This window comes from Centruroides sculpturatus, unplaced genomic scaffold, assembly GCF_000671375.1.
Source record: "Centruroides sculpturatus isolate CEXI.00-Female unplaced genomic scaffold, Cexi_2.0 scaffold174, whole genome shotgun sequence".
In the NCBI taxonomy this organism is placed as follows: domain Eukaryota; kingdom Metazoa; phylum Arthropoda; class Arachnida; order Scorpiones; family Buthidae; genus Centruroides; species Centruroides sculpturatus.
Window position 1 is genome coordinate 510,271 of NW_019384420.1, and position 12,675 is coordinate 522,945.

Consider the following 12,675-nt stretch of genomic DNA (forward strand, 5'->3'; position numbering starts at 1 on the left):
ACAATTGTTTTAATATATTTGCAGCAAAATATATTCTACTAAACATTTTTTTTATATTTATATAAAAATTAAGTATTATTTTTGTTTAGAAGATTCATTCATCTTTTTCTTTTCTAACTCTTCAATTTTTATATATTATATAAATTCTAGTTAAGTTTTTATTTTCATGATCATTTTGGGAATAAGTAAACTTTATCACTTTTAATTAACTTGATATATAGTACTTCAATGTATACATACATATTTATCTTAAAATTGTTAAAGATCACTTTTGGCTTATACTCCTAAAATATATTTTTAGTCCCTTATGTGCATAAAAAACTGTTTAGCAGTAGAAGAAATTGAGTAACAGAGAATTTCAAAATAACCAACATCAATGAAAATACTAATTTGCAGAATTTCATAACACATGCTTCTCTCAAAAATGACTCAAATTCATAATTAGAATTTGTGGAATTCAAATTTTAAACTGTGAACAAAAAAAAAAAAATGTTTATAACTTCAAATTAATAATTTCATTTTTTGATAATTCCAATTGTCTTTCTTCTTAGTAAACAGAAACTTCTTTATGAACTGAATTTAGAACCTGAACACAAATAATATTTTTCATTTGAGTTAAAACAAATGGTAACTGATTCAATATTATATTGAAAATAAAAGTAATATGGGTCTCACAAATTGTCAAATTAACAATTTATAGATTTACATCGTTTATTTAAAATTATCTTAAATATTAAGTTATGCACCTTATAATAAATAATAAAACAGTAATATTTAATAAATGACTGAAGAAGAATCTTCTCGGATTCAGAAACATTAAACTATTTATTAAAATTAAATTAGTTTCATTAGTCTGGCTTACTACGATTCTACTCATTGAAGTATTAATCACTTTAGTCGAAAGAAAATGTCCTTTAACGTTGAATTTTGTAGTCCTCATTTTGCAATTTAAGTATGCCAATTTTAATGCAATCTGATAATTTTGAAATATATTAGTTGAAAATAAGATTTACTGTTTTAACAGAATTTAACAATATCAATTAAATATTTCAATAAAATTTAAATTATCAGAAGTTAAAAAATTTAGATTTTATTTTGGATTTCACTACCGTTTATCCTGCAATTTCAGATTAAGAATAAAAATTTCAACTTTATCACTTTATTACATTATGTAAAATTGTACAATGTTTGAGTAGCCTATTGCAACGGTGGGCCAGCTACGGCCCGCGAAAAGTTTCTATCCAGCCCTCGAGATGTTTAGAAGAAATTATAAATAAATATTTTTTGATGTAATTCGTCTAGTTTAAATTGAATATTATTTTCTGAAGTGTTGCGGCAGCAATGACAGGAAAAAATAAGGGAGTCATTTCCTTATTCAAACAAAAAATGGGAGGGAGAACAGAATTTTTCTAAATTATTTATATCTCATCGCATCATCCATCAAGAAAATCTATGTGCAAAAGCTATGCAATTAGAAAATGTAATGTCTGTCGTATCCAACTACATAGGGCTGTGTTTATTGTGTTTAAAGTCACTTAGATTTTACAAATAGGTGAGCCGTTCACAGTTCAGCACACGCATTTGTAAAATATAAGTGAACAGTGTTATAGGGGGGGGTCGACTGTAGTAATTAATTTCTTTTTATTTATTTATTTATTTATTTCATATTTGCAAAGTAAAAATTTACAGGTCACAAGGTGTCAATTAACTACTATGGCCCGTGGAAAAAACGTAAAATTTATTCTGGCCCATGTTATAAAAAAGGTTGCCCACCCTTGGCCTATTGTATTTTCTTGATTTTGTATGTTACTATAGTTTAACCTCCACTCTTCAATTTAATAATATAATAATTTATCATAAATTTATGTATTTCAATTGCTATTAAAGATTTAACATGAAAAGATTGCAACTATAGAATAATGCAAAAAATGTATATTTAAGCAAGAATTATATAACGTAAATGTTAAAATGTATTTAATAAAAATTTAACAATAAAATTTTTACATAATGTTTAGACTTAATGTAGGCTAAATATTTTATTGTTAATGAATTGAAATTCATATAAACAGTAAACTTTATATCAATTTCTTTTTAATTAATACATTTTTTTTTTCGTATAACTAATCTACTAGTTTCAATATTAAAATGAATATCAATCACCTTATTACCAGTAAAAATTTTAAATAAGAACAAGTACTTTCGGTCTAATTTAGACCATCTTCAGTTCTCTTATCTTTTCGAATATAAATTCGGAAAAGATAAACCCGAAGATGATTTTTTTTTGTATTTATTTATTGTATTAGATGTATTTATTCTGATTCTTTTTTTTTATAATGGAATTCTTCCCACATTATGTAATATTATAAATATTTAAATACAAAACAGTTATCTTCAGAGCATTCAATAATTTAGTTTACATAAACTGGCAGAAATTAACCAATTTTGACCTCACAGCTGGATTCTATTTTTAAGGCAATTTTGGCTACATAACAAAACACTAAAACTTCCGGAATTAAATACGAGCAAATCGTTACGATGAAGACAAAACATGATATATACAAACAACATATATTATGAATAGGGTCGATATTTCAAAATCAATTAAAATCATACATCCAATGAACTTTATTTGACAACAATAACGTTTTGACAGGAAATAGAAATCGGTTAGGTCCGGAAATCGATGACACGAATGACGTCAGCGATCGATTAGTGAAAGCTATTTTGTATGCTGTCAATAATAAATAATAATGACACTAACGCTATTTATTTAACACCGTGTATACATAAATATATATAAAGTATACCGGTAGGTTTATGTATAACGAATAGATTAAAACGCGAAAATATATATAATACTAGTAAATTAATTAATTAAAATTCCTTAGAAGGAAGCGAATTATTTTAGTTTTTTTGTTTAGAAAAAAGAAAAAAAAACAGTAAAATCGCTTTAAAAAAATGAAGGCGGGAGATGTTTTCCTTTGATGAATTCTTCACCTCTAAACATAACTATCTTGCAAGCAAAACATACGATTGTGCAATTATTATCTCCATTCTAAATGCATGCATTATTTAAATATTGAAGTAATTATGGTGATTTATATTGTAATTTAAGAATGCACAGTTTACGGGCATGGTGACAATACAATCGAAAGCTGTGTTATTCCCTACGAAAGGTGCAAAGTTCGAATGATTGGAAAAATGAAAAATTGAAATGGATTTTATATATTAACGTATAGGAAAAAAAATGGTTAATTTCGTACCTTCGGCATGATTTACTCCCGTTTTTTCTTGCTTCTGTTCTGGTTCCACGTTAGTCACCGCGAATTTACCGGAACGCGTTTCCATGGTTCGGTAAACCAAAACTGAAGTGAATTCTGCTTGTCGGGATGAAGTCACTCACGACGTGACGTCACGTCAAGCATACTCTTACCCCACAAATAAACCGGAAAGTTTTTCTTAAATAAACTCTTCACGTAAATGTCCCTGCTGTCGAAATGATTCGATATTTACGTGTTAAAAGTTTCTATGATACGTATTGATTTTTAAAATCAATAAACGTTTTAGGAAAAATTCCCCCTTATGCTAGTGGCGCCATCTTTGGTTAAAATAATGTACAATTTAACAAAGGAAAAATTAGTTTGGCAATGGGATAATTTTAGTATTGTTACGAAACTTAACGACAAAGGTTACGACATTTAAAAAATTAATACTTATCGGAAAAAATAAATTAATTAATTTTTACCGATTAAAAATTAAAAAAAAACTAATAATAAAATGTTTTCGTTATTAATACATTCCTAGACAGAATTTGAATTGTAAAGAAAATTGATAATATTGAAAGTATCGTATTAAAATTATGTAATCCCATTTGTTTTGTTACAGAAAAATGTAAAATGACGACAAAAAAAATATAAACAATTTATTGCTTATATGTAAATTACTTTGTAAAGAGTTGCAATAGGTCCTGTTTTCTTATATTAGCACTCAAAACAACTACAATGTTGACAGTTGTCTCAACCTGTCTAAATTGACGACTCAACATCAGTTTTCACTTGACACTAAATAATGACCTAGATTTGTCAGCAAAGTGCCAACTGTCTGATATAAACGGTTTAAACGTTCATCTCTTACTTACGTGTGACATTTCTTTTTAATTACTATTGCTTATTATACCTTCTAATTAACATTTTTAAATTATTTATGAGAGAGAAAACGTTTCGAATATTGTATAAACATTATCTTTGTTATCTTTCTCTTCTTTTTTTCACTTTTCATACCGGATTTCTATGTTTACTATTACTGATATTGTTTTAATATTAAATTATACAGAATAATAATTAATTATTATTTAAAAAATGATAGAATTCAAGGTAATCCAATAAATACATTTTCTATTCTATCAAGAGAGTTTTTCTTGCAAAAATATTAGGAAAAAGAATGTAATAAAATTTGTATCTTGATTTTTTCCTTATCCAAAACTATTATTTAAGAATTGTTTTCCAGTTTTTTTTTAAATTAAAAATACCTACATTTATAGTAGTACAGTAATAAAATACAGAATTTATCACTTTTTTTTTTTTTTTTTTTNTTTTTTTTTTTTTTTTTTTTTTTTTTTTTTTTTTTTTTTTTTTTTTACTGTGGAATGGTAAAATGATAATACGAAATTAAGTTTACCTGCATTAATTTTAATGCCGAAATTTTTCTATTATATAATAAATATAACGAAGAAAATATTTCTAGACATTATGCTATATTTATTTCATAATATAATTTTAAATGTAATTAACGTTTCAGTCAATTTTAATTTCAGTTTAGAAGCTATAAAAATTTTCCAAGGTTTAAAGCAATTTAGAATCATTGCTTTAAACGAAACTAGTCTGAATGTAATATATCGATTAATCGCAATTATATAGGATTCATTACATCTCACTGTGGTGATACCTCACATAAAAAATACATTTTAAAAAAGGGACCTTAGTGACAATCCTAACAGTTTTCCTATAGTTATTACTTGAAATTTCCCCTCGTAAATAATTCCGAAAAGTTATAAAGATCTTATTATATATGTTGACATTATTCATTTTAAACTTCATACTATCACAATCAGCAGTCGGATTAAGATCTTCCAAGGCCTCTAGGAATACAGGATTGGGGCCTCCTCTATATAATTTTACGACCTCATAAACTAATAACGTCTAATTGTAGTTATAGAATTTATAAATTGATATGCAACTGCAAAGGCCCCCCCGAGACTCGAGGCTCCTATTCATGTGCCAATAGTAGGCAATCCAATACTGATCATAATCTGGACAAATATCTTAATTCATTTTATACAATTCTATTCATAACTATTGGATTTGTGTCAAATATAATAAACTGAAATATTTATTACTATTTCATTTTCGTGACATGCACTATTTCATAATGTATGATGCATGCACGTCTATGTAATTTAAATTTTTTTTAACTTTATTTATTTATTTATTTATACAAAAAGCCTCATTATTTTAAAATAAATGGCGAATAAAAATTATATTCTACAATAAAATAATTAATATTGATACTTAGAATAATTTCTGAATGATTTTTTTAATCTGGTATTTGGTTGCTTCTTGTTCCGTATGAGCTTATATAAAATAATCATAAAATTGCTTTAGAGAACTTATAAAAACGCAAGAACCTAAGGTAATTAATCAGACTTTATTAACTAAAAGAATGGAAATGCGGGCTTATTTGCCCCTCATCAGTCTTTTCTTTTAAATTAATACTGAATTTAAATACTACTGTTGAAGTTAGTGACATCTAGCAATCATTATTACACAAATAAAGAGTATCCATTTTAAGATTCACTTTCCTTCCCGCCCCCCTGCTTCAAGTAATAGGCCTACACTACACCTCATAACTATTCTATTAGTCGATGATGATTCAGTAAGTCATACTTATATTTGCTTTTATACCAATTTTAGCCATTTTATCAGTATTATTTTTACACGTTTTTTTTTTCCTGGATCTTTATTCTTATGTATTATATTATTTTATCATATATTATATTTTATCATTATATTATATTTTATAGTTAATATTAGTTATTTTATGTTTTCGAATCATTATTTTTTGATTGTACTAATTTTGATACTATTTTAATTGTCCAGTTGTCACCTACAATATACTCCTTTCTCCATACAATTATAATTTTAAACGTACAGTGTAATTTATATTTATATAATACATCAAACAGTTGTAATCTTTAGTGTAATTTTATAGTAGGCCCATAACTTTGGTTAATAAAGTCTTTTAGATCAATTACTTAATTTATTTAATTTAAAATATATGCTCTCCATCTCAAATTAGTAGTATCTTGCCCCTGTACATCATACTTTTCCAGTTAGCATTGGAGTCGTGCCAGTCATCTATCTAATACGTTTCAGGGGAAGTTTTGAATTGAAATAACGTGACTTCCAGTTTGCATTGGAAGTTCGTATATAGTTAATTGGAGCCTCTTGGCCCTAAGCTTTCCATATCTGATATCGGCTTTCATCTATCTAACTGTATTCTTTATATTAAAGAAGGACAGACAGACAGATAGGTGGACAACACTGGGAATTTATAGGTTTATAATTTTTTTTTCAAAATACAACACAATAATTTTAAGTAATCATAATTGTTTAAGTGATTTTCAATAACTTTACAGATTTGGTTTTACTGCAAATTCAAATGTTGTTCAAAATATTTTTAGTAAATATCAATAATTTAACGCTATTTAACGATTAGAACTCTCTATATATAGATAAATTCCATAATTATTTCACCATAATATTGCTTGTGTTAACGTTTAATCCCTAGTTTTAAATACGCTTTCCCCCCACTTTTAATACTGTACTTTGTTTATCAACTGTTTTTAAATCATAAAGTTCTTCCTAATATCATCTCAAGTTATTTTTAGTTGTTCTTGACTCATTCATAAATATCGTATGCTACGTTATATCTTCTTCATTTGAATTTTTTTCTTCCCTATCTTTCTCAAAAACAGTGATTACAAAGAAAGATTATCATCCCTGAATGCTTATTTTATTCGTATCTTATCGGTAATTTAAGAAATAAACACAATTTTGTCAAATAGTTTTCTCTTGATATTTCATTTAATAAATTATTATTACACGACCATATATGTTATATATTATATTTTAAAGTTTGTAAACCTTTAATTGTTTAGTGCTTAATATTTTAAAATGCCAAGAGAATACACGAGCATAAAGAGAATAATTTGTCCATTTTGATGTTCTTTGTCATGGTCAACAATTCTTAACACCTCATTCACGCTTTATTGTGATTATTAAATGTAGAAAGAAAATTTCACTCTTAATGTGAATTAAATTTAATCTAGAATGACGATTTTTATTTTTAAATATTTTAAGAATTTAGGAATAAGTTTAAATTGCAAATGAAAATTGTAGTAATAATAATATACATGTTTTTAAAAAGCTTTTTGTGTCAAGTAAGCTTGACTCACGTTTAAATGAATTTATGAGATCCTGTAGTATCTAATTTAATCTGCTTAACTATACGAAAATAAAATTATAGTAAATATATTTAATTTCAGTACAATATATTGTTTATTTTTTTTAAAACAATAGCAGCTATAAATATCTATATAAACTATATTAAAACAATAGCAGCTATCAATGAACTTTCAAAAGAAAATAAATTATTTTAGAACACACACAAAAAAATTAGTTTCTATTTAAATTTTCAAATTAAAACATTAGAAATTATTTGACAAAAATTCATTTCAATTGTTTTTATTTACAAACATATACAGTAGACCCCCTATAACACTGTAGATAATTCCGTTTTATATGAATTCCATGTTGTACGAGTCATTCAGATTTTACAAATACGTGTGCCGGGTTGAGAATGGCTCACGTATTTGTAAAATCTGAATGACTCGTACAACATGGAATTCATATAAAACGGAATTATCTACAGTGTTATAGGGGGGTCTACTGGTACTGTACATTCCATCCTACGGAAGCACTAAGAGGGACTCCATCGTGTGGATGAGGGCCTTCTATATCGGGAACAGACCATGAAAATTTCTCGTAAACTTACATCGGAAAATAATTTTTTAGGGTCCAGATTCGATTCCAGATCTTCAGACTGATAAGGCTGACACTTTAACCATTTCGGCCATCCGACTGTGAGTATTCTTTCATTTATTAAAGCCTTGTGTATATCTTTTACTTTGTTATATAAGAAATATTTCAAATTCAAAAACAAAGTATTAAAATAATCGTATCTTGATATTTTAGTTTGTGAATTACAACAGATAAAACAGCGAATAAAGTTCTACTTGACAAATTTCATTAAAAAAATATAGTAGAACCCCGATTAACCGAGATTCCGCATTTTCCGAAATGAACTCATAAGCGAATACATTACTTTTCTTATACTGTAATTCATAAAAGTTCATTCATAATTTTAAATTTTAGATGGGGATGGCCGTCCGTTTTATCCAAGTTTTCGTTTATTTAAAGTAGCATCGATCTACTGATACATTTACTGGGATAATACGGATTCTACTGTAGTAACTCAGTTGAAAAAAAATGTGAACTTTGTATCTATCTTATAAAAACAACACCGGTTTCTAATTATGTAAACTTAATACAAGGTGTTTATTGTATTGAATTACTTATTAATACGATAAAATAGAAATATATAACTATGATACTGTATACACATAATTGTAAATCTTTGAATATTGATAATTTCAGTGTAGTTACGTATAAAAATAGGCAATCTAGGTCATTGTACTAAAATAAAACGAATGAATTTAAAGAATGATAGTTATTTTGTAAACATGTAATAAATTATTTTAGTTAAAAAAACAACCAAAATGCGTTAATTAATTAGAATTTTGACAGATTTAGATTCATGTCGATCCTACTTAAATTCTAATCTTATTAAACGTTCCATATAATATAGTCGAACCCCCTATAACACTGTTAACTTTTCCGTTTTATATGAATTCCATGTTGTACGAGTCACTTAGATTTACAAATACGTGTGCCGGGCTGTGAACGGCTCACGTATTTGTAAAATCTAAGTGACTCGTACAACATGGAATTCATACAAAACAGAAAAATCAACAGTGTTATAGGGGGGTTGACTGTATATATTATTATAAATTACAGGATATATTATTTATTTTCATAAAAATTTAAAGAAATTAATTATTTTAAAAACAATATACAAATACAGTCGAACTTCTAACAATGGCCACCTTTAAACAGCGGTCATTTTTTTCTGTTTTTCCATCAGTGGCCATTGTTCATTATATTCAGAGGTTTTACCGTATAACTTATAGAGAATTTTTCCCAACTATTCTGTTCTCATATACTGTATTTTAAATAGGGCCTGAGATGAATGTAATGCAGACTTGATTCATTCTCAAAAGCAGTCGTTCAAAACAGGTCGATAAGCAATTAAATATGATGAACGGGATAATCGTCATCAATAAACATATTTAACCTTATTAGTACAGTAAAAGTTGTCTTTCTGTATAACACCCGTTTTGAATGACTAATTTTCAAGAATAAAGCTTAAAAATTTTTATTCGATTTCTATATCAAACTATAGAGGTAGATCTAAATGTGAGATATTTTCATACCCTTCACGGTATTATAAAACTTACATGATAAAATTATGAAACAGATACAATACTAACATTTCTTATAACTTGTATGTATGAAATGCTATTATAAGAATCAACAGTGTTTTAGCTGAGTGGATGAAAATACTGAAAATTGATTGTGGTCATGGGTTTGCTGACCACGCGGAGTTTTTCAAGTTTTCTTCGGGTGTCTAACATCTAAATGGAGCCAGTTTTCAACTGAAAATCCTTCCAGGAAGCATCTCTCCTTTGCAAATCGCCAGTGTGATGCGATGCCGTATCCCATGAAACCAAACAAAACCAATCGTTCCGCACCTCGAGCACTAAGAAAGTCCCCCTTTTTGCACTAGTTCTATCCTTAGCCTCCATTTGAGAGCAATTGTGGCATTTCTAACCCACAATGGGTATCATTATGGGTTCCGCCAGGCCCCAAACGGAGGCAGCCGGATGTTAAAGACAGAGATAGACATCCATGAGTTCTCATGGTATGCTTCGATTCCGAATCCCTCAGAGCGGTAGGCTGACGTATAAGCCGCCTCGGTCATTCAGCCATTAGATTATTTAAAATATTTATTAAATAAATCGTAGTCTTAATACTTATGCACAACCATTTTATGAATTAAGAACTAAAAAATTATTCATTATAATATTTGTTTTCATTTTTTTTACACATACGAAAACTTGGCAATTTAAACGGTTTACCTTTGAGAATCTTTCAGTATTTAGGTCCATACTTTCAAAATTTAGCCAAATGAATGACGTAATGAAAAAAGATTGCAACTATTTCTTTAAATATAAAAACTTATTCTGTTGTTCTAACCCTAAAAAAGTCTTAATCTTCTTCTAAACATGTCCAAATGGTCATAAATCAAAGGTAATCATAAGTCAAGATATAGCCTACACATCGTTTGATTAAAAAGCATATTCGGATAAGATAAATTAAAAACTTCTTTAATCATTTTTGTAGATTTATGGTGAAATTTATCCACCTTAATAGATTGCATTGCTTGTACCATCAATCCTACGCTCCATCTGTCATAATTTAAAGAATATCACTGTATGTGACCAACCAGAAGGAAAAATAGTTTCTGTCTTCATCAAGGTTTTCAGTTTAACAATCATATTTAGAAACTCGTTTTCACTTTTTAATACTGCCAGTCATATTGTAAAATATGATTTGCAATTTTGATAAAGATTAAATACGTAATTTTCTATTGTGACAGATATGCTGACGTTATCGGAGCTTCAAAAGGTGATGATACTCTAGAAAACAAATGATTTTGCATATTTATCAAACTGTCAGGTAACAAACTGTAAGAAATATTTGTATATTTTGATATTATTCGAAATGTTAAAATAATATAAACGCTAAACGTTTTAATTAATCAAGAGGCAAGCCTATATCCTGTCTGTCGTATTGTCAACAGTAGACGTGATGCATAGACTTGGTCATTAGTCTGACAACTCATTGTAAACATTTAATCGTTTACACAAGATTAAAACTATTTTAAAAATATTTGAATTTTGTTATTCATCCTCTATTTATTTATATCATGATATCATGATTAAAAATATAAATAAATAAATATATATAACACACATAAATATCTTCAAAGATTAAATTGATGAACATAAGTAGTACGCTTATAAGGCCTATAAGATGAATAGTCATAGTCTAATTCGAAGCACGTGTTACGGATATTTCGACCCCATTGGTTGTCTCTATTAGGTATGATTAAAAGGCCTTCTTAGTACCCACAGGGCAAGAAGAGTTTAAAAAAGCACATGTTAACGATAAAAATTAAACTTACAAATGTATCTTATATCTAAGATAACGTGATGATTCGCCACGTCGAAATAATTACTAAAGTTTAAAATAATACCTTTGTAATATTGACAAATCGATTAATAATGTATAAATTAACCGTGATAGGTATAAGAAATTGTCTGATTTAATTATATAATTTCTCAATACGAATTATGTTTTACTATGTATTTGTAATATACTTTAGCCTATATAATAAGATCCTAAAAGATAGACAAATTCCAGACTTGTCTGTAATTTTATATCTAATATCAAAATGAATATGAGCACATTACAGTACGATATTGGATACGACGATTGAAAGAGTATACTGTTTACATTTTCAATTGAAATCATACCAAATGTATAGTACGTTATACTGTATATATACGTACAAAACAAAACAATTCTTTACTATAAATAAACTAGAATTTAAATGAGTTCTTAATAAACATATTTATTTTAACAGGAATTTCATAAGATGTAATTTTATGCGAGAATTATTTTAAATATGACTCTGTTAAAAATGAATTTGTAAATACAGTACAATTTTCTCATAATAAACAGTTATATTTTTAACCCCAAAATATGGTAAACAAAATAAACATTAGTAAAAAAGATAAATAAAATAAAATAATAAATGATAAATAAATAGAAACTTGATGAATATATCAAGTTCTTATTTATCATTTTTCAATATTTTATGAATTTCAAAACTCAATTTTGACGAGAAAATTATTTGAAGCAATTATATGAATAAATATTTTTTCTAAATATAATATTTAAATTCAAATAAATAATGCTTTATATAAGCGTATTTGCGATTATTTGGTATATTTGATTTATTAGATTGTAAATTCAAAAGGATTGTTTAATGAGATAAGGCTATGCAATACGGGAGCGATCTACCGAAGAGGAATGCTTCTCGGAAAGACTTTCTATGGGGAAACTGATTCCTATTTAGGTGTTAGACAAGTGAAAAAGACCCAGAAAACTCCACGTGGCTAGCTCGTTGGGGAAGCACGAACTCCCATTAACTACTGTATTCAGTGGTTTTATCCACTTACTTGTTACCCACTGGTGAGCCATAACATCAATGGGTGATAATACAACAATAACTGGACAATAATAGGTTCTTCAACAATAACTGAACAATACGCACGTTTCTAAGCTAAGAAATTGTTCAAGATCACAATTT

At 27.3% G+C, this 12,675-nt stretch overlaps 1 protein-coding gene across 1 annotated transcript in view; it reads right to left on the minus strand.

The window, feature by feature from the left end:
- LOC111619351 (solute carrier family 12 member 6-like) overlaps positions 1-12,675 on the minus strand; it is a 124,964-nt gene that overhangs the window by 105,887 nt on the left and 6,402 nt on the right. The window lies entirely within an intron of this gene.